This window comes from Passer domesticus, chromosome 4 (genome assembly GCF_036417665.1).
Source record: "Passer domesticus isolate bPasDom1 chromosome 4, bPasDom1.hap1, whole genome shotgun sequence".
Taxonomy (NCBI): Eukaryota; Metazoa; Chordata; class Aves; order Passeriformes; family Passeridae; genus Passer; species Passer domesticus.
The window spans coordinates 18,411,487-18,439,312 of record NC_087477.1 but is presented as its reverse complement, the minus strand read 5'-3'; the positions used below and the strand labels follow the sequence as shown (position 1 = coordinate 18,439,312).

Below are 27,826 nucleotides of genomic sequence, written 5' to 3'. Positions count from 1 at the left end.
TCCCCCACAGAAGCATTTCTGACAGAAGGACCAGACAGAACAACAGCTGGGGAGAGGCCCACAGCCTTTCACCTTTAGGTTACCTCCTGGAGGCACCAAACAGGTATCAGATCAGTGGAAACCACCCCCTCTGACACATGGAGGCAGGGATCAGCCACAGCACACCAGTCCTTAAATTCTGGGAGGCATTACAGCTTGCAAGGAATTCTTTTTGCTTGGGAGAAGAGCAGAAGACAATGTGTGTTTGCATATTTTCCATAATTCAATTGGCTAGTTTCTGTAGGTCATTTGTTGCCTCTTTCCATCATCCCTGATGTGGACACAGCAGGAACATCTGCAATCCAGGCGGTGAGAGCTGAGAGTCGAGAGAAGGGCTGGAAACACAAATATGAACTCATGCTTTGCAATTAAAAAGATAGATGATACCAACTTCACTCCTATATGAAAAAGACTGGTTTTTACTAAAAATTTTTTCCTGTCAATCTGAATTTATTACCTTCATATTTACTTTTGAACTATCATATTCCCAAAGGATATCTCACCAAAAAAAACCTTGCCAAATATTTTCTGTCTTCAATTCCTGAAAGAACACATTTCTGTGCTTTCCAAGCTACTATCCTCTCTTAAAAACAGCAGCCCAGGCAGAAGGAGCAGAAGTGCCAAAAGCACACAGTGACCCAAAGAGAGGAAAGGTGGTATTGTCCTTAAAATTGAAGACATATGATCCAAGGCTCTGAGATCTAGAGGGGGAGGGGACTGGCACAAGCAAAAAGAGGACAGTAATTTATCATATTTTTGATAATAGAGCATCAGATGGAATAACGACGCAGGGGCCTGACCTCTCATTCCAAGCACACATCTTAACTTGGCAAGAGGAAGGAATGTGTGTCCGGCTGTATTGTCCTGCTGATGGAGCTCAGCTTCACAGAGGAGCTCTCCGCTCCCCTTTCTGGCAGCCACTAGCAAGTCATCCTGATTTTTCATTTTCATAAGTGTGCTGTCAGGAAACAAAAATGAGCCAAAAGCCCAAGTGTCAGATTCTGTGGAGCAACATGTGGGAAGCTGGGAAGCCAGGTCTGGCCAGACCACCAAACCTCACTGTGGACTTATAGGGAACTTAAAAGGAAATGGGGACAGACTTTTAGCAGGGCCCATTGTGACAGGACACAGCTGTCCTGGAGGGACAGATTTAGACCAGGCATAAGGAAGAAGCTGCTCATGATCAGCGGGGTGAGGCACTGGCACAGGTTGCCCAGAGAGGCGGAAACATTCCATCCCTGGGAATATTCAAGGCCAGGTTGTATGGGGCTTTGAGCAGCCTGGTGATCTGGAAGGTGCCCCTGTTCATTGCAGGGCGGGTTGGCAACATGACCTTCAAAAAGTCTTTCAAACTCAAACCATTCCATGATTTTCTATGAGCTCATTTTGTGGCAATGGCTGAACCCCACTTTAACCCCACCAGGCTTACTTTACTTCAGAGTACCTATAACTCTCCCAGGAACCCATTTATGCCTCTTATTGATTTTACAACCCAAGCTTTGTTCTTTGGTTGTGGGTTTTTTAACCTTTTGGAGAAGCAGCAGTTCTGGCAGGCCTTTAGTTGCTTTTCATTCAATTATCTCTTTCCAGTAAAGCCACACTTCTGGCTGGGCACAGCTCACCCAGGCATCCCGCTGTCATCAGGGCCCAGCTAACTAGGAGGGTCCTCAGTGATGCCAGGGTGACAGGGGTTAACTCCTGTGGTCAGACCTCTTTTTGTGAACAATCTGTCACAAGACTGCCTTTCCCCCACTGAGCTGCTTAAAATAACTTTTCTCAATTTATATGGGGAGGAGCAAAGACTAAATGCCCTCAAAAGAAACAAATACTGGCAGACGAAAGGAAATAATCTTATGGATAGGTGAAGGAGCTAGCTGTTTCTTTGATTACTGCAGGGAAGGAGGTCCCTAGCTCCATCACTTCATTAACAGCTGAGATTTAACAGTGTCTAAAGGTCTCCAGAGCCTATTCACACCCAACCCACAACAAACTCAGTGGGAAATGACAACCCCCCCAAGAGGAAGATACATGCCTTTCAAAAGCCAAGATGCAAACAATATCCACAGGCTACAACCCTCTGTCTTCTACCATTTATATTTTATTTATCATGCTTCCAAATCCCAGCTGCAAAGCTGAAGAGAGAAAGATGTGGTTTCTCATTAGCAAAAGCAGTAAAACCTGCAAGAAGGATCTGTAAAATAATGTTCTATATACCTGTGTGGGAAACCCCTGGGACTACACATAAACTGGGATTGGCTGGTATTTTTCATTTACTTAAATATGAATGTGAGTTTTCCTGATCCATCTCAGTTGTACCCTTTTGTTTCACCATCCCAAAATTCATTCCTGCCTCCAAATTCTTTCCCCCTGGGGAAAGGTTATAAACTTAATCCTGGAGTTTGCTTCACACATCATTTGCAGCTTGTCAATGGGCTTTTGAATGTCGCTGTGTGCAGGATAACATTAGCTGGGGGAAGGGTCTAGAGAGTTTATTTTGTTAATGTAAAAAAGAAAGATAGGACTGAAAACAAGTTTTGTGTTTTGGTTGTTTTTTTTTTTAATCAAGCTAATAAACTTTTTAGGTTTTTTTCCCTGCAATGCGAGTATAAAATTTTTTTGTTGTTCATTCTTAGTCAATTTTTCTTTTACTACTTCCTACCTGTGGGACAGAATGAAAAACCATTTGTTTAATTCTAGCTTTTTCTCCATTTCTGACTCAGTTACAAGGTAGGTTTTTCTTCAGAACAAATTACCCCATGGCTCAGTTCAAAACTGATACATTACCAATGCAGTCTGCAGATACAATCTGCCACACTAGGGGAAAAAAAAAAAAACCTGGTAGCAGTTCCCTGATATCCCAGACTACAGGCAAATTACTAGCTGGAAGTACTGGGCTTAGGAAACAAATTCTTGCCTAAATTGTCTGCTAGTTATATGATTAGGGTTTTTTTGGTTTCAATTTGTCATTATTGAGCATTTGTGTGCCTTAACAGTTTGTACTGTTAAGAAACCTCAAGAGCAAACTGTTCTCCACAAACATTGACTGCCTAAAGCTGTAATTTCTCCTAACATCACACACACTTCCTATCAAACAAATGGGAATTTTTCTGGCACTCTCTCAGGAAACACCTTCCTTTAGGGGGGAGTTAAAAAAAAAATAGAAGTTATCTTAATGCCCTAACTCCATGTAATTTAAGGAAGCACACATCACATCACACAGACCAAAACCAGAGCGAGTGGCATTCCATAATGCTTGAGGGGCTGGATTACAGTGACTTGTTAAACATCAGGCTTGCTTGAGCCTTCAGGCGGACTCCTGCTCTCTGGACCACAAGGAGCTGCTCAATTTACAGGAATTCCTCAGTGGGATTTGCCCAATCGCCTGCGGTCAGCTGCTCCTCTCTGCCCTCAGTGCTCCCAGGCTGGGTACCAGCCTGAGGGATGCAGGGACACCACTGGTGGTCACCTCCAAGGCTGATGGGCAGGGGGAACAGAGTACCCCTCACCCCCAGACAGCCCTGCCCTGCCCAAGGAAGGAGCTGTAAGCCACGCAAAGAATGCAAGCGTGATCTGAAATCCCATTAAAATGGATCCTCTAGCTATCATCGTTCCCTCCCCCAAAGCCGTGGCATTGCTAAAGATTACACATACAAGTTCTTGTCTTTGATTCCCTCGAGCAAGGCCAAATTATCCAGTAATTGGTATTTTCAGTTCACTGCTGGATAAAACAGACAGGAAAGATCCAAGCCATGGAGAGGAGCGGGTATGGAAGCAGCACTGCTGTGCGTGCTGGCAGGAGAACCGCCACAGCACCCACCTCATCTCCTAAATAACCCAAAGACACTGACAAGGAGGCTTTTTATCCACTTGGGGAGCACAGCACCCACCAAGGAGAGTGTGAGTGAGACTGAGCACAGACCAAAACCGCTGCACAGAGCACGCAGCCAGGCTGCTCCTCTCCGGATGCCGCCGCGTCAATCGCAGGAAGCAGCTGCGACGCAGGCAGCTCTTGGACAAAGCAGCCCGACTCTTGCCTGCTGGCCCGTGCCAATTTTAGACCGGTTTACCTTCACAGGAATAATGGGACATGAGAGTTGTGCTGGGCAAGACCTGAAAGCTGCTTTGATTTGTAAGGAAAGCCGCAGTGGGCCATCGCTCACGGAGTGCAGCCGGGCCAGCCATCCCCAGCGCCTTTGGCACCTGCAGCATCCACCCAAAACACACAACACTTCAGGCTGCTCTGCACTGCTGTGTGCCTTCTAAAAGGCAATTTACACATCCAAGCCTTTCTGTGAAGGAAAGCGGAGTAAGACACTGTTTGTTAGCTTTCCCTTGTCCACTTTTGAGAAAATGTTATTTCCCATGGAACAAGTGTGTGTGTGGTTAAAGACAAGCTCTGCAAACACTGCATTAGGACCAAACATGGAATTATGTACAAGCCTGACAGTGATTCATTTTAGTCCTGAAAATGAACAGTATGCAATTAGAGCAACACTATACAACTACAAGGTGGCTTTTGCAGCTAGAACAGAAATTCCCCTGTCCATACTGGATCGCCCTCCCCTGGTCTACAAGCACTGTCAGTAAAAAAGCCAGTAGGAATTAAAAATGATACAAACCTACAGGACAGCACTGGAGTGAGACTCAGAAGACTCACTTTGGTGTGCCTGTGTCTTCCCACGCTGCTGCTCATCTTGCCTTGTGAATGATAAGGATTTCTGGATCATAACCTGTACTGTTTTGCATAGGTGGAAAGATCTATCCCCACTGCCAGCTTGCTCCCCAAAGATTGCAACAAAGCCCAGCCACTCACACAACAGGCTGTCCCATGCTAACACTGCCAGGGAGAGTTTGTCTCTTCCTCTTGAAGAGATAACACTAACAACTTAATCCAATTAACACAGCACAAAGCAAGAGTCTGTAATTCCAGAGTGGATGTGCTCTAATGCCTCCGATGGCTTTGGCAAAAAGGAAGTTTGCACTAGGTTAAAGAAAATACTCAACATTCATTTTTGCTTATCATGGAGCAAAGCAGCATATAGGAATGCATGAGCCAGCAGAGGCCAAAAGCAGGGATAATGTCTGTCCCTCGTGCATAACATCTTTGCCTGCTTTAAAAGAATGTTATGTTTCTCAATGATATCACTAAATTACTGGCTTGTTTTCCATTTGAAAGATGCTGCGGTCCTTAAGCAATCACTGACCAGCTGCCAAGCCACTTAATCACTTACATGCATTGAAAATAAAAGCTGTCTAACTTACAAGAACTGCATCAGCTCAGTTGCCTATCCCAAATTGCAAGGAGCAATGTGTACCTTTATTCTCATAATGCACAGAGGAAAAAAATTGAGAAACTACACAGAGAGAATCAGCTTGTTCATCACGATCGTGAAATCCTAATTGCAACCAACAGCAATGGGATTTTTACTGACTTCAGAAAAATTACAGTTCTGCAATAGCCAACCACATAACCACTAAAAAAAAAGTACCAGGAAACTTGGGAAAACTATCAGTAATAAAAGCTGAAGACAGAGAATAGATCTACTTGAGGCCTAGCATAATACAAACAATGGGAGTGATAAATCAGAGATTCCACCCTTTCAGTGTGCAAGAGGTTAGAAAAGGGTAGAAATATAAAATACCCAGGACTTCCCAAAAGTCAGAAAGCATGGGGTGGAAAAAGGCCAGCAGTGAGGTCTGGAGCCTGGAGGATGGCAGTGAAAACACTCTCACTTTTTATAGTGGGACAGAAATGAAGGTGTGACAAATAATTGGAAATCATGTTATCTAGGAATGTCTAGGAATGACTTTGCACCCTAACTGTCCGGTTGGAATAATTCCACTAAATATACACAACTGGTTGGATCAGAAATTTTTCATTCCACTTCAGACAAAGGGCTACAACTTAAGAAATATGCTGGGTAACAGCCACAGTGTTATGAAACAGCTTGTTATGAAAATGGCAGTTGCCTGCAGAAATACAAAATCTTCACAAATTAATTTTTCACTTTTTGTGCCTTCAGTTCTTTTCAGCTGTTACTGTACTTTATGCAGCATCACTGCACCACATCTGTCTAGCTACAGCATGGAGCGCCACAATTTGTCATCTTCATACATTAGCTCTGGATTCAACGAAAGCAGATTTTCTTTTTTTTGCTTGAATGAACAGCAATAACACACAGCTTTCTCTGAACCCTCAAACATCATCTTCTCCTGACCTGATGTTCTTTTTCCAGTCAATTCTTCTTGTGAGTTTAGAGAGGCACTGAACTGCCAGAAAGGAAGGAGGCAGCTATAGGAACACCACAAGCAGAGGGAGTGACCTGAGAGCGTGGGCATGGCTGCTGGCCCACAAATCAGCTAAAAATGGATAATCTGCTGGACGAGGTGATAAAGATTACAGATCAGACCAATTACAGCAGGAAGCTGCTTCCCAGGACTAATTGATTAAGCCACCTTAGGTCTAAGCTGAGGACAGCATTTGATCAGCAGGTGCTATGGAGATCCATGGGATGCACAGAGCTTTCCTCATGGGATCGAGGTTTGCTCACGGATCTTCCAGCTGGAAAATACCCAGTAAGGGGTACCTCCAGCAGGCAGAAGCCACTTGCTGCCAGAGTCCTGTTCCTGTGGTGCCCACACAGTTGCTCTGAGCTTTCATTGCACCAGGGCCTTCTGACACCTGATCCTTCTCCTTGCTTTGCACCCTTTCAGCCCCACCACATCCCGAGCACAGAGAGACCCCTGCTCCTACCCAGGCTGAGGAGCTCACACAGCAATGTTCCAGCACTCACAGCTGCCACTTTGTGAAACACAGAACATTCATTAAAACTCAGGAGCCCACATTTCTGTTTGATTTTCATGATGCCATTTACGCCTATTAAATTATCCAAAAAACCCTTTAATTTAGCCAAACCAATTCCCTACCCTCTGCTGCATGCCTTTCCCTTTTTTTTTTTTTTGGTTCATCTTTTTTAACCACCAATAAAACAAAGACAATCTGAAGTAAATGTTTTTCCACAGCACCATCCTCAAAGCAATTATTCTGCTGCAGAGATGCAGTCAGGAAGAATAACCTCCCCGCGGTCTCTTTGGGATGGCAGGAACTGAGCGAAGTCCTCAGAAAGCCAATCTTTCAGCTCCCATTCTTCCCACACACATCTCAAATCATCTACTGCATTTCTTCTGCTCATTTGACTTCTAAAGCACAAGCAAAGCGGGGATTCAGATAAAAGACAGCGCTAGGAAAGGAAAAAGAAACAACTCAGCCACTTCCTATAGTGATCTTTGTGCAGCACTAACCCCAGGGTTTTTTGGATGCTGGGCAGTGTGGGTCGGTTTGCTTTCAGCCAGCATCAAAAACCAGGGACTTTGCCTTGGATTGCTGTTCTGTGCCTTTGCAGAGAACAGTTCCAATTCAGAGCAACTCTGTAAATTAAGCAACTCTGTAAATGTAATTGTTGCATGTGTGAAAGGAACCTCAGCTCTCTAAAAACCAAAATTCAGCTGATGGACTTCACAAGAGTTTAAAAAAAATTAAAAATTAAAGAATACTTTCATAAGACCAGCTGAGCAATTAATGACAAAACAATTTTTGTTAAAAAGCCAAAAATAAACATTAAAAAGTATTGCTTATTAAAGGAGGTAGCACTTCTCAGAGGGACATCACATGCACATCTCAATAAAACAAACAGCTTTCATATGTTTGCATATCTTGATACATATTCACCAGCCCACTACAGGCAGGCAATTCAAAATTAATGAAAATTTGCCTTAAGATCAGGCAATGAAGATGTACTTAACTGCATTGTCATCTGTGAAGTCATGCTCAGTGAAACTGTGCTAAATTGTCTAAAAAAAAGAGAGAAATATTTTTTTTAAAAACCCAGTAATTTGTTTGTGAGTCAGAAAAAAGCTACTAGCAGACAGCTCCTACCTCCTTGCCTTTCCTTTGTACTTGGAGAGTGGAAGGAAAAACCCAGCCATCACCTCTTGTCACCCTGCTCTCCAGGAGCACACAGCTAGCAGATCTCATTTCCTCACCGTTTCTTTGTTAGTTTTGGGTAAGGAAATTATTATTTCTCAGTATTTTCCAATCAGTTTCCCAGCTCTAAATGACCTGAATTAAATGAATGAAGAAACTTCTGACGCAGCCGACAAGGCTTTTGCTGCCAAAACTTGGTTAAGTGGTGAAAACCAAAAAAAAAAAAAAAAAAAAGAAAGAAAAAAGGAAATGGTTCTGAGATTTCAGGTGGTGGTTTTTCAGCATGCAGTGGTGAAACCTTTACAACTGGGTCACACAACCAGGTGTGGGACCCTGAGCAAGGAAAGAGGTTTGTTTAGCTGCTCCAAATGGTATCAACATTTTGGAGCCCCAAAATAAAGCCTGGGTGCCAAGGTGAGAGCCTAAAGGAGTGGAGACAGCCCTGTCTTAGTTAGCGCTAAGGGCCAAACTTGTTTGTTTTGGCTCTTTCCATGCTTCCTTTACCTGCAAAACCACACACAAATTTAATTTGCCTCGTAATAGCTTACGAGATTAGGCTATAATGAATTGCATCTTCACTTGAAGTGTGGACTTCTTAAGGGGAAAAAAATATTTACTTTGAATAACAATCTTGTATCCCACATGTAATGCTCAAAAGGGACCAAAACCCTCCAGAGGAAAAAGTTGGAAAAGCCACTGCAAGAGGAAAACTTGGCTGGGGATAGAGCTGCTGGCATGCAGTGAGGGTGGGAAATAATGGCAGAGGTAGAGGGAGGGATGAGAAAGACACGGGATTAATGGGATAAAAGGAGACAAATGACTACTCGAGGCCTTGTGGGCTGTGACCGTTTTGGGAATGAGCACGCAGGGTGAAGGGAGGAGGAGGAGGAAAAAGTCTGGGACGTGCTGGCAGAGGCAGGAGGGTCACAAGGAGCAGAGGACGGGGCGTGCATTATTGCCTTTATGGAGAGGGGGTGACAAGAGCGGATGAATATCCATAGGTCCACATCCAGGAACCTGGAAAGGGGTAATAGGTGGCCTGGTCTATTTACAGGAGCTCACCTCAGCATCCAGATTATTTCTAACACAGAGTACAAGCAAAGCAGGTGCCAGACGAAAGAAGTACTGAAAATATTAATTAAAAAAAACACCTTTAGTTATTGTTCTTAGCTTGTAGAACTTACTAAGAAATCTTGGCAAAACACACCTGGCTTCCTAGATTTCTTTGGCATGAGCTGCTTTTCAGCAGTGAGAAGGTGTGAAAGGGCTGACTGAGCACCCTCTCTACCCTTCCACAGCACACATGGAGGGACACGGCACAACTTCTCCAGCTCCTTTCACAGCAGACTATTCCCCACTTAAGGACAGCCCCTTTCTTTATACTGATATTTCTCCACCACAGCTCGGCGAGTCCAAGCACAACACACATCCAGCACCAAGGAGCAGCGGCCCCTCAGCCCGGGACACTGCAGCCACTGTTCCCTCTCTCTGGGCTTTGTTTTCCATCTTCCCTTGTTCTTCCCCAACAAGCCATCCCTGCTCCTGCAGCCCCCCTCCCCAAAGCCCAGCTGTCAATGCCCCCTCGCTCCGCTCCTGGATATGCGAGCGCTCCGGAGTCAATCTTCCCATGAAAATCAAAAGTCAATGACCTGCCCTTCCCTGTTCCTTAAGAACCAAAAAAAAGAGAAAAAAAAGGAAGAAAAAAGCCATAATTTTTCTTCCTCTCAGTTCTCACGTGTTGTTAATGTTCACTCAAGTTGTTAGGCAATACAAAATGCATTAATTCCTCCGAAGTGAGTTCCCCATGAAAGATTTAATTGTTGCTGATTAGGCATAGTTTTCTCCTTCGCCACCCCCCCTTCTTTTGGGGTTGGTGAAAAAAGAAGAGCAGAATGCAAAGATATTTTTCACTCAAAGACTATGTTAGCCTTATTATCTAATCAAGTGGAAAGGCCTTCGTCTGTCCTGGCCCTGCCAAAAAACAAGTGAGGCAATAAAAACCTTTAAGATTTTTCTCTATCCTTTGTTATCCCAAAAGACCCAAGTTTAGTCAATTGCTGTCACATCACTAGAAAGAAAGAGAGGAGGAAAACAGAAAAGAAAGAGAAAAGACACTGCTGTAGCTGTTTTAAAAATAGGGGGGCTTTCTGTAACCCATGAAGAAGCCCGGTCCACAAAATTGCACAGTAACTTTCAAAAGATTTGCATTTAAAAGATTGAATACAGGTCGCTTCCCTGTGACCATAGAAACATTAGAAAAGGTGGAAAATTCAGTCTACTGAACTTCAAATGACTTTATTAAAGTGTCACTAATCAGAACCCAAGGACACAAGGTTTTAGTGTTTGGGCTAACAACGTGAATAAACCTCAAAAGTCAAATGACCTTCTAAGAGCATTACGTTTAAAAAAAGCCACTTGTCAACAGCAAGTTAAGTAAGAAAAACTTGATTGCCTCTAAGAAATGAGTAACCCCATGCAGCTCACAAGAACAAAACTGGACTATGTCTCTAGAAGCAGGCTCATATTAGACAAAAATCTCCAAATCTCCTTTATACTGTGTGGACAACCAAGCATTTGCTTTCATTTGGGACAGTTTAAGACAAACTTTGAATGAAATATGTGAAATATTATTTTGAAGTTAATGTCCCCACGCAATGAAACAGGGATGATAAAAAATACCTTACAAGGTTCATTAGGAAATGGTGTTTATCCATACCAGCAGTGCCAAAATACAGGTAGACACTGAAAATAAGTTACATGCACATGACAACTGTCACTAATCAGAAGGCGACCTGAGTCACAGGTCATTTAACATATTTATTCACCCGAGGCACCATCACTTCTATCCAACAGGCATCACCTCCAGTTTGGTTCTGTCTCCGGAGTTACACCAGGTGTTCTGTGCCTAAAACTTCTTGCTCCTCCTCACATAACCCCCTGCAGGTCTGGGCAGCTCTCCCTGTTCATGCAGCAAGGATTCCTCCCATAGACATCATCCTTTTGAATCTTTACTCCTGCATCTTCATTCCTTTTTTCCTTATTCAAGTATTTGCTGTGCCTTTCACACCAGTTCAAAAATCCTTTGGGTGTAGGAACCACCTGCTAGAAACAATCACTAATAATAGGAAAGTATCCTGTAATATGGATTGAACAGTTCTAGAGGTTAACATTATGCTTCAGAGCCAAGCAGGGAGCTTTCAGAACTGAGTAAGACCATCTAGAAGGCAGTCACAATTCAGTTTGCTTATTCTAGTGTCTTCATTATGCTTCAAAACAGTGCAGTACAAACACTACCCACACAGACGGTTCTCTTTCAGTACTGAGATTATATGCTTGTTATGTGGGCTCTTTAGCTACACTGAGCAGCAAATCAGCACAACATTTAACTGAGTCTTTAGTAATCCTTTAATTAAAAGTAGTATTTAAAAGTCAAATGGATGGAAAACTTCCTTTAGACATGACCATGGGCAGCAGACACTGGGGCTCTCCGATTTTAGGGAGCAGGTCCCAGCAAACAGGGCAGACGCAGGCATAGATCACTTCCCTGCAGGGTGTGCTGCTAGGTGACTTACCTCTCAAACCAGAGGGGAAAAAACTGGCAGCACCAGTACTCCAAACCTGCCAAACACAAACACGTAAAGCTCACTAACCTGAGCTAACAGGTGACCAACACATCCGACACATTTTGGGCGAGCTGTCGCGGCGCAGACCAAGTAATCCCCTTAGCGTGACAGAGCCCGTGCTGGGACTCAAGCCCAGCCTTGTGGACCTGCACCACGAGTTCATCCCTCCCTGCAGTGGCCTTTCTCTGCTTCCCTGGTAATTCTCCTGGGCTACGGCACACAGCTGTGAGGAGCACATCATAAGGAACATTCAACAGTTATCCAAACGTTACCCTTAGGAAGACACACCGTCTTTTTCGGGGCACAGCAGCAACACAAACTCCAGTGCCAGCCATAAAAATACTTCAAAGGTGATGACATAATGATGATAACCATTTCCACCCATGCCTGTGATCCTCCACTCTTGGTCCAAACTTCATCTGGATTGAGATGTTTATCCACAAAAAAATGATGTCTCAAAAAGTAATCTGTCAACATGAAATTTTCATTGAAAATTTTTCCTCTCTGTAAGGAGAGGTAAAATTCCTTCTCCTCTACACATATTTTTTTAGCTGACACAGGGGCACACATACATCACAGACCCAAATGCAATGGTCTCATAAAGGTTCAGCTCTCACAAATGCATGAAACAGATTTTTAGTTTCTTCTTCCACCCAACATGCATGTTCTTATCCTATAGGAATGCCCATCAAAGGTGAAGGGAGCAGTTTAATTTAAAAAAAAAAAGTAGACTCTTAATACATTAATCCAAATGTAGACAATTCCATGCACTCTGTCTTGCATTATACTGGAGAGGATGGATTCCATGTCTGCCCTGGTGTCACATTCCTTGCAGGCAAAATTTGAGTGCACAAACTTTTAATAAGATATTATGCCATATTAATAAAAGGAATGGAGGCGGTTTTATTACTACTAATAATTGGCATAACAATTCTTTTAAAGTTTCACTGCCAGTAACCCTTTACCCTAGCAATTAAGGAAGTCTTAAATATCAAATTAGCTATCATATATAACTTCTCCAGAATTAATCCTCTGTATTGCGGACAAAGCAATTGGTAGTTAAACAAGTGTTAAATAACTACAACATAACATGTAGCTCCAAGCTACTTACTTCTTAAATGTCAGTGAACAAAGGTGAATGTTTTTCAACTGACTCATGCAAATAATCTCACTGGAGATGAAAGCTCTTTAAACATAATTTTTTTATTAGATCACTTCTTTCATGGGTTTACTTGATGAATATCCTTAGTTTGAAATATCTGGTAATTAGCCTGGTCAAGGACAGTGCTGCATTCATTACTACCCCTTACTCAACAAGAGTTATTTTTAGTATAAAAAGACTAGATTAAAATAAATAAATAATTAGATAAATATTTGCTCTGAAAGGGTAGTATTTATCCCATAAAGTCTCAGAGTAGAACAAACACATATTACACCAGTTTAATGACAAAAGTGCTAATTCTAAATTCAGACCAAAGCAGAATATCAGTTATGGGATTAAATTACAGGGATGAAACAATAAAAACACAACATTATCACAGGAAAAACAATGTACTTGTTATTGCAACTCGAATGTGCCTTTGATTAATGTAGAGAAGCTCTGCAGTTCCAAACTCTTGATTTTGTAAGATTTACAGTGTAGGAACAAACCCTTATTCGTGCCACTGGAGGATCAGGCAGAACTTCCAGGAGCAACAAATTATTTCCCGGCTTGCAGTGGAGGCCAGATGTGACACCAAAGGTGGGAGATGTCTGTGGCCACATTCCTCTTCACAGAGAAAAGCATGGCACAATTCCTCCCAATAATATTTCTGGGTTTCACATTCTCTGAACCTCAGAGAAAGGAAAAACAATGAGAGAGGAGTGCAGTGGTGTGCAGAGTTGAGTGCTTGGCAGATTCAGTTTAGATGTATTATAATATAGTGTAATAAAATACAGAATAATATAGCATAATAAAGTAATCAATTAGCCTTCTGATAAGATGGAGTCAGATGCCTCCTCATCATTCTCTCCCCTTCATCAAGGGTGCCCTGAATCCTACAGATGTCTACCTGAGACCAGCAAATGTCCAAGAAAAAAATAAATGCTGAACTGATTTGCTGGATGTGGGGGGCTCTGAGCACCCTGGTGTCACTGTGATATCTTATGAAAATCCTTTCGCTAGGATTTTCTCCTGAGAAGTCTCAGAAAAAAGATGTAAATAATAACTATCTGATTGCCTTGGAATGTGGTCTGGAGGTTTTTTACCAACGGGTGCATCTTGGATCGGTCTCATGTGAGTTGTTTTTACTTGGTGACCCACCACAGCCAGCTGTGTCAGACTCTGTCTGTCACAAGTTTTTATTATTCATTCTTTTCCTGGCCTGCTGATGTATTCCTTTCTCTATTCTTTATAGTATGGCACTTTTTAATATAATATAATATCATAATATAATAAATCGGCCTTCTAAGAGATATGGAGTCAGATTCATCTCTTCCCTCGTCCTGGGACCTGCGAACACAACGACACCCTGGTCTTAGTGGAAAGCATCCCTGTGGGAGTTGAACTGGATGGTCTTTAGGGTGCCTTGTCCCCAAACCATTCTATGGTTCGAATCCATAAAAATCCTTGGTTAATTACTTGTCTTTGCAGCAGCCAAACGCTCCGCTCCTTTTTCTGCCTTTGCTCTTTGCGTGTCAGCAGGACAGTGGCCCCGTGGGCACCACAGCCCCGAGCAGCGGAGCTCTGAATGCGGCACACAAAGGGATCACAGCTAGAGCACATAATCCCTGCGGAACAGAGCCGGCCCAGGGAAGGAGACCTTTCTGCTCCGCCTGCAAGGAACCGCGGGGATGCCCCGCGCCGCTCGCCTACCAAGGAGATGCCAGGCAAGTTTTTCTAAGAAAAGAACCCCGGTTCTTAAAAAAAATTGCACTGCTTCAGCAGTAAACTCACAATGAAAAGAGAATTCTCATTTGCATCAGCTTGAAACGTCCGTGTTCTGGCGCTACAAAGCCTATGGCTGATAAAGTACTCTTTCTCCTTAGCAATAATTGTAGTGAAAATGCAAAGATCTGGCAAGATATTTGCTTCTGAAATACTTCTCTATTACCATGGAGAATTTGGAATATCCACCACTGCACTGGAACAAAATGAAGATAAAGGAGTTTGAATGCTACTATTATTGTTAGGATTTCTTTCTTCTTTTTTTAAAGGCTCTGTGGATTTCAAAGTGGCAAGAATTAATCACAGAAATAAATCAAATACCGCTGCCAGTAACAGAGCAGGAAGGAGTGTTAAACAAAAACAATAAATACAAATGATTACTCAAACACACAGATGATTAACATTTGGAAATTAACAGTGGAGTGTAAGTCCCATGGGTGCCACCAATGACAGAGAAAACCAGACTAGAATTTCAAGAGAAAAGAATAGTAGCTGTCTTCTACAGTAAAAGTACTTAAATGTACCAGAGGCTCCATCTCTGCCTGGGGAAGGTGACACATCCCCTTTCCTTGCCCTAACCTGCATCCCTATTTCTCCCACAGGAGGGTCTTTACACCCTGCAAGAGGACATTTACACAACACAAGGGTGTTTAGCTGCTCTGCTGCCAGAGCTCTCAACCAGGAGCCCTCCATGCTGGGGAAAATCCCTTTGCAAACAGCCAAGTGCTCATCCTCAAGGACCACTGGGACTGCGGACAACCCTGGCCTGTCTTGGAACCAACATTCCTTCATTCCACTCATTCCTGGAATCCATTATCCTCTCAGGATGAGACAGCTGTTGCACCACTAACTAAATCTTTAGAAAACTTTCTTATTTTTTGGCAGGTTTGTTGCAAGGCACAGGTAAAACCCAACCGCTGCAGCATTTCTGGCTTCAAAAGAATAGCTGCTAAACACAGAAGTTATGTTGTTAAAAATTTAAAGCACAACTTTCTGTTTGATTAAAAAGAAATGTTTAGTGTAACTGTGAAAAAAGATATAAGGACTGAGAACAGAATTTTATAGACAAGAATAGATGAAGGCTCAGTGTAGAGAAAATCCTAAAGAAAATGGGTTATTCTGTGGCTCCAGTTATGTCAAGGACACAGTATGGGGGCCCTTCCCATTGAGGGCAAGGTCAGCCTTGCACAGGAATCCCTTCCCACCCCAAAACAAGCACACAAGAAAGGAACCAAGTCCCATGAGACTGTCCAGACACTCCAAACCTGTTGAATGCTTTTATACCAATGTCCAGTGCAGGCCATTTTCAGAAAATAGAGCCACTGTCATCACTAAAAATTAATGCAAACCAGCCTGGAGTAGAATTTACATTCCTCAAAGGACAGTAAATCCTCAAGACAAGAGACCACCAGACCATCCCATCAGCATGTCACCATCCCACCAATGTTTTCCAAATCCAGGGGAGCCAGACAAAACCTATCAGCCTGTAACACAAACAGTCCCTCAGAAGTATATGTTAGGCTGGGATTGAAGCCATAAATCTTTCTGACGAGATTTTCACACACTCTAAGAGAGCTAATGCCATCCTGTGTGGTGATAAAACAGAATTTCAAATGCTTAGCCATGCGCAAGCTGGCAACTGGGAAACTACCACTGGCTGAGCTTAATATCTTAGAGGGAAAATGACTTTTAGGGGACTTATTGGATGAGAACACTGAGCTGGAAGCTGCTGATGGGCATTGACGGTGTAAGCCTCCAATGGCATATTTATAAAGTAGTTCAACATAGGATATATCTTTCAAAACATATAAATTAAAGCCTGGTGTAACTTTCACCTAAATCTATACATAACATCTGTTAAATGGATTCAAGAGTGCCACTACATTACATAAACTCTTGTACTTGTAAAGCTGTGGTGAATCACACTATTCTCCTTCACATGACTAGGGGGGAAGGAAAGAGAGAAGAGAGAGAGAAGAAAGACAGAAGAAGAAAGAGAGAAGGAAAATCACAGCAATTTTACCAAGTGCTATCAGCTAACATAAGGACAACTCTTCCCCAACAGAGCAGAGTTTTCCAAAAATAGCTTCTCTCGAGACCCCTGGTTTAAAAGCAGAGAATTGCAACTGAGGTTATTGAACAGGAGTAAAAATTGTAGCGTCCCACACATATCAGTTTCTCCAAAACCCTGGATGTCGTGTAGGATTCATTCAGGAGCTACATAATTACACTTTTCAGCAAAATGCAATCATTGCTGGTGGTAACCAACAACATGGAATTACAAGTGGAATATGATAACCATTGTCAATTGCATTGGACAAGGTTAGAATTCCCTTACTTACAGGACAAAGTTCTCATCTCCCCAGATGACAAAAGAGTCTCATCTTGGAAAGGGCACATCTCAAGCCTTGCTACTTTTCACCAAGCACTTAGAAATGTCAAGCTAGAGCAATGTCATTTGGCTTAGAACTGGTAAAAATTTATCAAATCCCTGGTTTGCAATTCCAGCAGAGCAAAACACAAAAAGAAGCGTTGCTAAATCGTTCAATGTAGGTGTTACTTACCCTAAAATCCACAAATAGTGACAGCTTTTCTCTCCCAAAACCATCAAATGACCTGGAGCACACATGATTATATTAAGATCTTGATAGCTATCACATGGAAATTAATGTTTCTGGCTACATTTACTAGATTGTGAAATATTTGCCTGTGTTTTTATTGTGCACAACAACAACAACTCCAACTGTGCCTCTTCTACATTCTTTTATAACTGTTTTATATGCTCAGTGGGGGGACAGAAAAAGAATTTAGTTAATGATTAAGCTTTTTCTTTCTAAAAGCAAGCCATGCTGACTGTCCCAATTAATCAATGTCTCTGGAAGTTGCAAAGGAAATTGAATGCACTGTTTCTGTTTCAGAATCCTTTATTCTAAACACCAGCCTTCTGGTTTTCAAATGAAGAAATACACACACAGCTGAAGAAATACACACACGGATACTTGCTGTAATCATAATAAAATTGATTTTGGAGTGGTGGTGAAAGTTACATTTCAGCCCACTAAAAGCAGTTCTTTCATTCCAATACAACTTTCTGAAATGAAAATTTAAAACAACTATGAGTAAATTGAATTTCTTATCAGGAGACTGCCACCTAAACATGATTAAGTATTTATGAAGCACTGAATTTCACACAGCCTATTTCACACCCTTCCATCTGCAGGTGAATTTGGAGCCTCAGAAAGGTGGACCTGTCACCACTAACCTGCTCTCTAGCATTCCAGAAGGATTTGCTGGTTGCTATTCCCACTACAAACAGAAACCTGCACCTACTATGGGATCTACACTGAAATTTAGCCAAATCCCAAATATAGTGGCTTACTTTAAGCAAGGCACACAGGTCCCTGTGTGGACATCAAGTACCTACATAAGTCAGACAAAACAGCCAATTTTTGTCTTTTTAAAACTACGCCACAACAGAAAGCCTCTAAATTAATGCTCAGTTACTTGCAACTACATGAGCAGGGAGCAGTGTGTTTGTTTACAAATTACATTCTGGAGCCTGACTTTTCCCACCCAGGCTCCCCCAAAACTGCTCCCCATCAAGCAAAATTTATCCTCGGTTCTTTTCCTTGGAGTGCTGTGCTACCACCATTGCCTTCTATTCCTTTCCACAGAGCTCCAGCCATGTAGTGCCTAACTACAGGCTGCAGAAAGTCTTGATTTCCTTATTTCCTTGGCAAGGGCCAAGCTTTTTGTTAGATGTTTAGTGTTTACCCCGTGTCACTTTCAATATAGATTTTCATTTCCACAAACAGAAGGTCCTTCTCATGTACTTGAGGCCTTGTTTTCTGCTTGGTTACACCAATGTAAATTAAGAGCAATTTAACTGAATAAAATACAGTTACAGTGAAGGAAAATTAGCACAACTCAAAGGAAAGCCAGTCCACTGTTTAGTAATAATTTCTGTCATATAGTCTATATTCTCATGCTCACACATCCATTAGAGAGCCAAAGCTGTAATAACAATGTTATATTTTCACAGGAAAGAAAAGTAGCATTTTCTTACTTGCACAAAGAGGCTTTTTTTTTTTTTTTAAGAAATGGGAATGTAGTTGGAAAGCACTTATTTTTCTATTTGTAGAGTGGTAGCCACAATTAATAGTCATAATATTATGGTGTGTTTTTAGAAGAGACTGTTCGTACACGTGGGACCTCATGGCATCAGAAAAGCACATTCATTTTTATGCCACTAAATCTCAAAATTAAAGACCTTCTCCCTCCATCAGTTTTGGGCAGCTTTACTGTTGTAAATTGTATTTCCACGGGTGTTTTAAAAACACATACATGCGGGATGATCAAGGAAGGACAAAAAGAGGATCTAGAAGACAACAGACCAAAGTAGCCCCAATTTGGATGAAGCTTCGTTACACCATTAGGAGCATGGCTTTGCAATTAGGTTTTTAATATCTTAGTTTCCATGAAAAACAACTGCGATAATTCAATTTAATGACTGCAAATTGAAAAGAAAGATATATTCAAAATGAAATTTATTTGCCCTAGTGTGAAGTCTCATGTACCATTTTTCTTCCATGCTCACTGGGAAGAACACCATGCAGATAGATATCCAGCTACACTACTGCCATCATTCACAAGACAAGAATCTTAGGGCCCTCTAAAGAAATTGCCTCTCTAAAAATAATTTTTGCTTTAAATAGATGGAAGGGAAAAAGGCATTGCTTCTACTGCCTTCTCCTCAGCCTTGCCTGATGGATGGTGTTGCTCATGGGTGGAACAGCTCTGACAGACTTGGAACAGCCACCACATCTGCTGGCAGTGATTTATTCCTGAAAGCAGCTTTAAAGTTCAGGCATGACACTTCCAGATAGCAGTGACCAGTTAACTTCTAGAACAATAAATAACAAATGCTGAGAAGAACCGGGCTTTGCCCAGATTTAGAGTTTGTGGGACTTGTTATGTCCTTAACACATTCCTGTCCTGTGGTGGCCTGGCTTCCTCCTCCAAGGAAACTGGAGGCAGAGCTGGGCACCACCTTCCTGGAGGTCAGGACATTTATTTCTACATGGGTAGAAATGTATCTGTATCTGTACATACACACATGCACCTAATGTTTACAAACGGATACCATAAAGCACGGCAATAAATAAATAATCACAGTGGTAAACCACCTGGAGGTCCAGGAGACACAAAGGGGCCATGTAAGAGGAAAGCAGGTTATGAGCAGAGGCAGCCACGTGCTTCCAAGGCCTCTCAGTCCAGATTTTAGGAGCTACTTTAGGCAGTGGATGGATATTTTTCTATTAGCAGATAAGAACTGAAGGTTGGACAGCATGACATAAATCCCTGAAGATCCATTATTGCTCATTTGTTACAGAAACCTGAAAGGAGGGCTTAGCTCCAGCCTTTGGCATCCTGCTGAGGAGTACTGAATTTACACAACTCCTTTCCTACACTGTAAAATGTATCAAAATAAACACATCATACAATGCAGTTGTCTTCCCCCCCTCACCCGTCCCTCACACACAAACTCAAAACACTGCTGAGAAGAAAAAAAAATAATAAAACCAACACAATAAGAGACACCTTTATCAGCCTCAGCCATCTGTGTTCCTTTAGTCTGATCCAAGCATTTTGGCAGGCATGTGTGCAGCTTGCTCCTACCCCATATCATCCTGCCCTGCAAGAAAAAGTCCCCTCCCTCTTCCTCCCCTCTCTGCTGGTGCGGGTCAGGCAGTGCTCTGAGTTTTTTAATTCCAGGACTTGAAACAACAAGGTGTTGGTGCATATGTGTAATTAATTATGATCTCAACACAATCACTTAACCTCCTTCTGAGGAACTGCAACCCCACTTGCTAGCTTGGCCCAGAAACCAAACAGATGTCAAAAAACCCTCATAACTTTCAGTGCTGACCATAGGAATTATCTGGAGTTTAGAAATGTATAGGTAAAACTAAAATAAAACAGGCTAATTCCTCAAAAGTCTAAAATGCAGGAGCTAAGAGCACTGCTGAAGAAAGAAAACAGCAGTAAGAAAATCACCACCACCATAAATTAGTTTCCAGACAATCTGACATGACCCTACTGGGGTTAAAAATCTGGATTTTCATTAATGTGTTCACTGAAATCATAAAGGCTCAAATTCTTTCCTCAAAGCAAGCAGGCACAAAAACATTTATAAGGCAACTTGCAAAGGGACTAGAATCATGCTCAGGAAAAAAAAAAAAAAGGCATTTAAATACACTCAGAAATGCAGGTCTCAAAAGATTAAGAGTACAACCACCAAGTTTGCCTTCTGTTTCTGAACAGCCTCACAACAGCAACATGTCTTCAATATTTCAGGAAGCATGACACTTTGATAGATTAAAAAGAAATGCTGTATTGAAAAGAATAAAGAATGAAAATGGGGAAAACACCAGGAACCCTGAAGTGTAATATTATAGAAGAAAACCCCTGTGGAAAAGTCAAGCTTTAAACATATACTACAGATGTGCAGCACAGCTCTGGCATCTTATTTATTTTATTTATTTTTCCTCTGAACTATTTCAGGAGAATTCTCTTAATTTATCAAAAATGATCCAGAAAGGAGTTGACATGAAAAGCACTCAGCTCAGCTCTCCCCAAGGAACAATTTATGTCCTAGTACACTCGGAGAGAAATAGAATCATGTATTTCCCCATGCACAGTGCCCATGGCAAACATACCCCTCCAGCTTAAAGCAGAGGTTTTTTCTGTCCTAATACACATACATGCCCTGTGATGTGAACTTGGATTTTTTTCTCTCCCCAAATGCTTCAGGATGCTGCAGATCAAATTCTTGTTCTGAAAGCCAATTAGCATGGCTCTGTGCAATTCAGCGCTATCTGGTGTTGGATGCTACTTAAATTAATTTGGTAAAAGTAGGATATAAATTCTGTTCATAGCCCAGAAGGAGAACTACACATTTGGGTAGGTGAAACATTATACACATGTTCTTAGAACTAATAGTCTTCTCCTAGATTGTATTGCAGCCACCAAAAAAGTGCTTGCCTTAACACCCAAAGAGGACAACTAGGTACAAAGCACTTGTTTAAAACCTTAAATTCTCAGCTATATTTTAGACCAAAAAAAAAAAAATCTTGAAAAGGCTTCAGAAGCATTAAAATTCAAAGTGTCCAAAGAAATCCTTGAGGAAAAAACTTTATTTTTAACCAAAACCAACACTCATTAGCATAACTAATTGAGTTGAAAGTTGTATTTTGTTAATTTTTGCTTCAGTAGTAGATGATAAACTTAGAAGTGGATCAGCAGCAGTATCAGAGCAGAGTTATGACCCAGCCCAGGGCAGCTCCACACGTGACACCTGGCAGAAAGCCCCTGGCAGGATGGCAGAGCCTGCTCCCAAAGGCAGGACGCGCACATGGGTGCTGCTGGTCCAGCTCTGCTCTCCAGGAGGGAGCACAGGAATGACTGGTGAGGCTCCATCTGGTGATGGAGGCCTCCAAAAGCAGCTGCTGTCCTAACCCAGCTCATAAATCCCCTCTTGGTTCCTGTCAGCAACAGAGACAGTCACGCTCCGTATTCTTAAGATGTCCCATAAAAGAGAGATCCAACTAAGGGCCTGGAAAGGAGTCAGAAGTAACTTGTAAAACACAAAGGCTCCAGCTCATCAGTTTTATCAGTGCCATTCATGCAGAATTTAATAAGGAGGAGATGACATGAGGGCTGGAGCACCTCTTGGGTCAGGACAGGCTGACAGAGCTGGGTTGTTCAGCCTGGAGAAGAGTCCAGGAAGACTTCAGACCACCTAAAGGGTCTAGAAGAGAGTTGGAGAGGGACTACTTATAAGGCTCAGTATATGGCACACCACAAACCTATTCCCATTCATCTCACTTAAACATCTGTGAGAAAAACCCTATCTTCATGTTTCAGCTCTATTAGAGAATCCAATCAGCTTCACAGGGATCTTAGGAGTCATATTATCCTCACACAGCCACTGCAGGGACCCCAAACTTGCCCACGGGATGATGCCACCTTTGGGACAGAGTGTAGAGGACTGGAAGGTGATGAACTGCAACAAGATGCTCTTTTCCAAAAGGAGCCCCCAAAGCTCCTTCCACCTGTCTGAGCCTCAGAGCTGCTGAATGCCTTTCTGTCTGTAGCTCTGGATGGCTGCATTAACTGCAGCAGAACCCTTGCACACTTATTTAAGATCAAGGTCACTCATTAAGACTGCATCAACACAAGCCACAGCCTACCTACCATCAGTGTGCATGTGTGATGGCTCCAGACATGAAATGCTGAGGCAAACTCTTGTTTCCATTACTTTCTGCCTAGCTGTTGGCACATAAATTACCACTTCATAACAGGCCCTTTGAAATTTTTTTGCATTAACTAATGTAGCTCGATGTATTTTTACAGTGTGATCATGGCTATCAGTTTCCATCTGTTCTACTGTCCTTTTGGAATGTTTTCGCTGTGAGGAAGTAAACAAAAATAGAGCACTGTAAAAACAAACCTGCCTGACAGTCTAGACTGAGGGTCTAATTAAAAATAAGATTTATTAGAATAGAGAGAAACGTCGCAGTAAAACAAAGACACAGTTTCTCTAACGTATCTGGTATTATTCTTGGCAAAGCCCAGCCAGGCTATAAATTCACTGAAACAAATCAGTATGGCACCGATGCATCATTCTGATCTAGCATTGCTTTTCCAGACTTGGGGAACACGTGAGGAAAACTCTTTGTTTCACTTCAGCTTTAGTCACCACAAATTCCTTTTTTAATTGGGACACGAGTGTGCTAGGGCTCATCTCCACACAAAGTCTTGCACAGAGTAAGAAACCAAGCTGAGTTAACAGCAGTGCTTCTCCCTAGTCTAGACACAGTTAAAACAAACTGTACCAGCAGAACTATGTCATGCCAAGGGCTTGCTTTGATATAAATTAAATGGACACCTTGCTCCTGGAGGGGTGGGAAGTGGCAATTCAGACTTGGAAAGACTCAGAACATGGAAACTTCTGCCAGTCAAAAGGGAATGAGCATCCTTTGGTGAGGTGCAGTCTCACAGAAACCACACAAGAACAACAGCAAAGGCCTCAGCCAGCACCACCAACACAGTCTTACCCCAGTAAAGACACTGGGGACCTCAGCTGTATCTTTACTGGGGCAAAGCAGGGCCTTGGTGACCAACTCCTGGAGCAAATGGGCAGCAACTCCTTACCTCACCCAACACATGGAAAGAACACTGCACTCCCTCAGCCCTGGGGATATCATTTTACATGGAAAAGGACTCACTAACATCCATAGGACACAAGAACCATTTGGAGATTTGTATGAAGAATTTAACACTTAGCAAAAATAAGCACATGAAAATTTTGCCCTTTTTTTTTGGCTATTATTTCTAGTGTTTGCACTAGAGACGCATGAAAAATAATATTTTCCATAATAAAGAATGTTGTTTTTAGAAGTCTAGTGATTTTTAACATAAAAATTATTAGGTGACCTCACATGCAAAAATGCCCAAAGGCTGCTAAAATAGCAAAGAAATGAGAAATTCTAGATATTAAGAACATGTAGCAAGGCAGATTCATTAAAGAAATTAGAGAGGATGAAAAAAGGGCCAACTTCGAACCAAAACACACAAACTGGTTTTGAATAGTTTTCCACATAAGGAACATTCATCTCCCACTCTAGTTCAAGGACAGCTTAGAGATCCTTTTTCAGATCATGCAAATGACAGCAGCAACTTAAATAATTACACATTTCTTAGAATCAGCAATATCAGCTTTAGGAAGAAAAAAAAAGAAAAAAAGCGTCTCTGGAGCTGGGACAAGGCAGCAGATTTTCATTGTTTACTCCAACGTTTCATAAGCAGTTTCCTTTTTGAGGCAACAATTGATGTGCCATGTATCATTAAAGAATGAACTGATTTATAAATAGCATGAATACAAGGAGAACCCCATTGTTCTTATTTGCACTGGTAAATATGAGACATGCCAGATAAGACTTCTCTGAAGGGGGATTGTAACTCCCTTACTAAATTTAAAGCCTCACATTAGCCAGGGTGGCTGGAGAAGGAGCACCTTCAGTGTCTGGCCCCACCAGGTCACCTCTTCCCCTCTCCATGGGATGGAGAGTGACACCCCTGAAGCAGTACCCAGCCAAGGGATGCAGGAGTGACACAGAGCAAGCTCAGCCACAGGACACAGCCTGGGCTGAGACAAAAAGCTCCACATCAGCTGTTTACACCATGCAATCCTAGGCAATGGCTGCAATTCCTACTGAGTCAAGGCAAACCCTCCTGTGATTGTCTTTCTAGCAGGCCAGGGCCATTCACTCTGCCTTTCTTCCTTAATTTCCAGATCTTTACCAAACATTGTCTGAAATCTGCACATCTTACCTGAATAAGGAAGAAACACTTGCCCAGCTTGGAAGTCCAAGATTCCCAACCATGTCAATATGTCTCAGCTGAGATGACCACAATACACAAAATATCACCATACAATCCCAGAAGGCTTCGACCCACACACAGTCACACCACACCACTTGAGAAGGCTGCCAGCATCTGCCCTTCCTGTCCTTCAGCCCAGCCTTTTATCCCCTGATGTTGATGCACTACATCTGTGTGCCCTCTGCTCCTTTGGTGGTTGGTCAGTGCCCTGGGCACTCCCTGGCTCACTGCTGTCAGTGCTGCTCACCTGCTGCTCACAGCTGTGCCCACTGGGGATGAAGCTCAGCTGTCCCATCCCAATCACCACAAACTGTGTGCCCACAGCAGTCATGAAGCACTCCCAAGATGAAGCTACAAATGCAGTGCAGAAGAAAACCCAGAGTCCCATTTCACCCTGCAAATGAAGACAATCCCCCTCTTTTGAGAGGACATTAATATTCCCAGGTAAAAAGCACTAACAGGACCATTGATCTGCCTCTCCATGTATTTCCATTTTCAAATCAATACCACCACAAAATCTTTCATTTGAGGCTTATATACCTTCCTCATTTACACCCTTCTCCTCCCTTCCTTGGGAGCTATGATCCTATTTAAAGTATACGAAAGATGTTGAACTGAACAAGGAGCTCACCTCCCAAAGTGTTACCCTCTCTCAGCTGGCATAGATGATACATAAACCTATAAATTACATACATAGGGCCACAACTCCCTTCAAGGAAGCCACCCCCTGAAGGGTTAAACACACAAACTGGAGATCCTGTCTAATTCCTCTTAATCCTTGGTTACACAGCACAGAAGATGAGGTATTATTGCTGCCAGACACAAAGTAGGGTACAACACAAGGCCACCCAAAATATCCCGCAGCATGCAGTCCTTGTCCGGGGAGGCAGGGCTGAGGGGAGTCATGAGGTGTGCAAGTGATGCCAGCAGGCATTAGTCATTCTACATTAAATATAAAATCTTGGTGGTGAAACCCTCAGCCCTGCCTAAAAGGTTAAAAGAGGATTTATGTTGGAGAGCCAAGAGAAAGGAGTCTAGCAGTTGCTGAGGGGTTTTTTCCCCAGCAGAAACATTAAAAAAGGCAAAGAATGGCAAACTGAAGGGACCCCTTTAGGACACCTACACTACTCTTTTTTACATGAGATCAACAGTGATGATTGTATTAGCCTAATGATTAATACAACAGGGGGAAAAGCTGAGACTGATCACCAAACACATTCACACAATGTCAAATCATCTGGTCTGTCACTATAGATTATAAATAGGATAAAAAATAAAATTAAAAAACAAGCTTTCAGATTCAACAACTACTATCCAAAATTACCATATAGCTGTAAAGTACACTGGAAGAAGCACTTAAGTTTTCTTTAGAATCTCAAATATTTAGTATTTGAAGAAAGCTTAACCTCACTACTTGCATTTTCCTGACACACATCCCACCACCACCACTTTTCTTTCCATATAGTAACAACATACACGGAAACATACACAAGATAAAAGGCTAGTGATTGAAAAATAAACCACAAACTGCAAACAAACATTTTGTTTCCTAAACTTTTGTTGTTACTTTACTGAAAATAACAGAACCCTTCAGTTTCAAGGCATGTCAGCTGCTCTGGGTTCAGCAAGGATTCCCCACAGTCCTGCCACTGAAAAGTTCTGCCCTTGGACACTCTGTTCACAAAGCACCTACATACAGCCCTGGGAGCTGTGTCTTCAGTCTGATTCCACAGGGCAAACCCCAGGGATGGATGAGGAGTATTGAAAAGACACTTTCTTCCTCAGTTAGGGCACTAGGTGGATCTTTTCCATATATTTGACATTATTTTAGAAATAAATTAGTGACAGAATTTAAGAGGGGGAAAATCACACCACTTCCCAAGCACAAGGATTAATTCACTCCTAGAGCAAGTGGTTTCACACAAGCCTGCTCTTCTTTTATACTGCCTGCTGGCAAGACAAAGCTGGGCCACTGTTTCAAAACTGTAAATATCTCTATTTCACACCAGGTATCTGTCACCCAAACCCATTGCTGCAGTCTGTATTAGACAAAAGATCTATTAACATCCTTACTCCCGCTGCTCTCTTGCCAATCTCAGACAGCACGTCTAGCACCGGGCAGCTCCCCATGCTCAGTGGTTCACTCACATGCCACGGTGCAATTAAGATGATTTCTGGCACCAGGGCAGAGCAGGCAATGAAGAGTAATCACGTAGACATTGTTAAGACTATCCTATTACTGTTTTTCCCTCTTCTTTAACCATACCAAGACACAAAACCCAACACACTCCTCATAAGAGAAGGAAAAAACCCACAATATTCACATTCCTTCCCCGAAAAAAAAAAAAATCCAAACCAAAACAAACAAACAAAACCAAATAGAAAAAATATATTAATATGTGAAAAAAAAAGCTGTGCTGCTTATTCAGTACCCACTGACAGTCAGCTTGAACCCAGAATGTCACTGTAGCAATTCTTGTGCTGGACAGCAAAAGCCTTCCAGAGAAATTCCATCACTTAAGAGGAAGACTGCATATGGTTATGTTTTTGAAAGTTGAAAGCTGATTATAATTTATAATGCATTTATAAAGAAGTACAGTAAGCTAATTACATTTGGGAGAAGGCACATTTTAGAGGCTATAAAGATACAACCAGTAATAGGAAATTCTAACTCCCAATTATGCCTCTCAGTGTTCTTTACAGAATAAAACATTTGCTTGTGATTTCAGAAGCGGTTTACATTGAACAATGTAAAAGTTGTTTGAAGTTCCAATGGTTGCTCTCTTCCCTGCTCAGCAAATATGCATG

General features: G+C 42.1%; 1 protein-coding gene and 1 long non-coding RNA gene across 2 annotated transcripts in view; both read right to left on the bottom strand.

Moving 5' to 3' along the window:
• Positions 1 to 27,826, bottom strand: part of FAT4 (FAT atypical cadherin 4) — a 124,772-nt gene that overhangs the window by 90,095 nt on the left and 6,851 nt on the right. The window lies entirely within an intron of this gene.
• On the bottom strand, positions 8 to 27,288 carry LOC135298652 (uncharacterized). Its single transcript, XR_010360686.1, has 2 exons — positions 24,968 to 27,288; positions 8 to 374 (listed from the first exon to the last, which is right to left on the bottom strand). It is a non-coding gene; the product is annotated as an uncharacterized LOC135298652 (long non-coding RNA).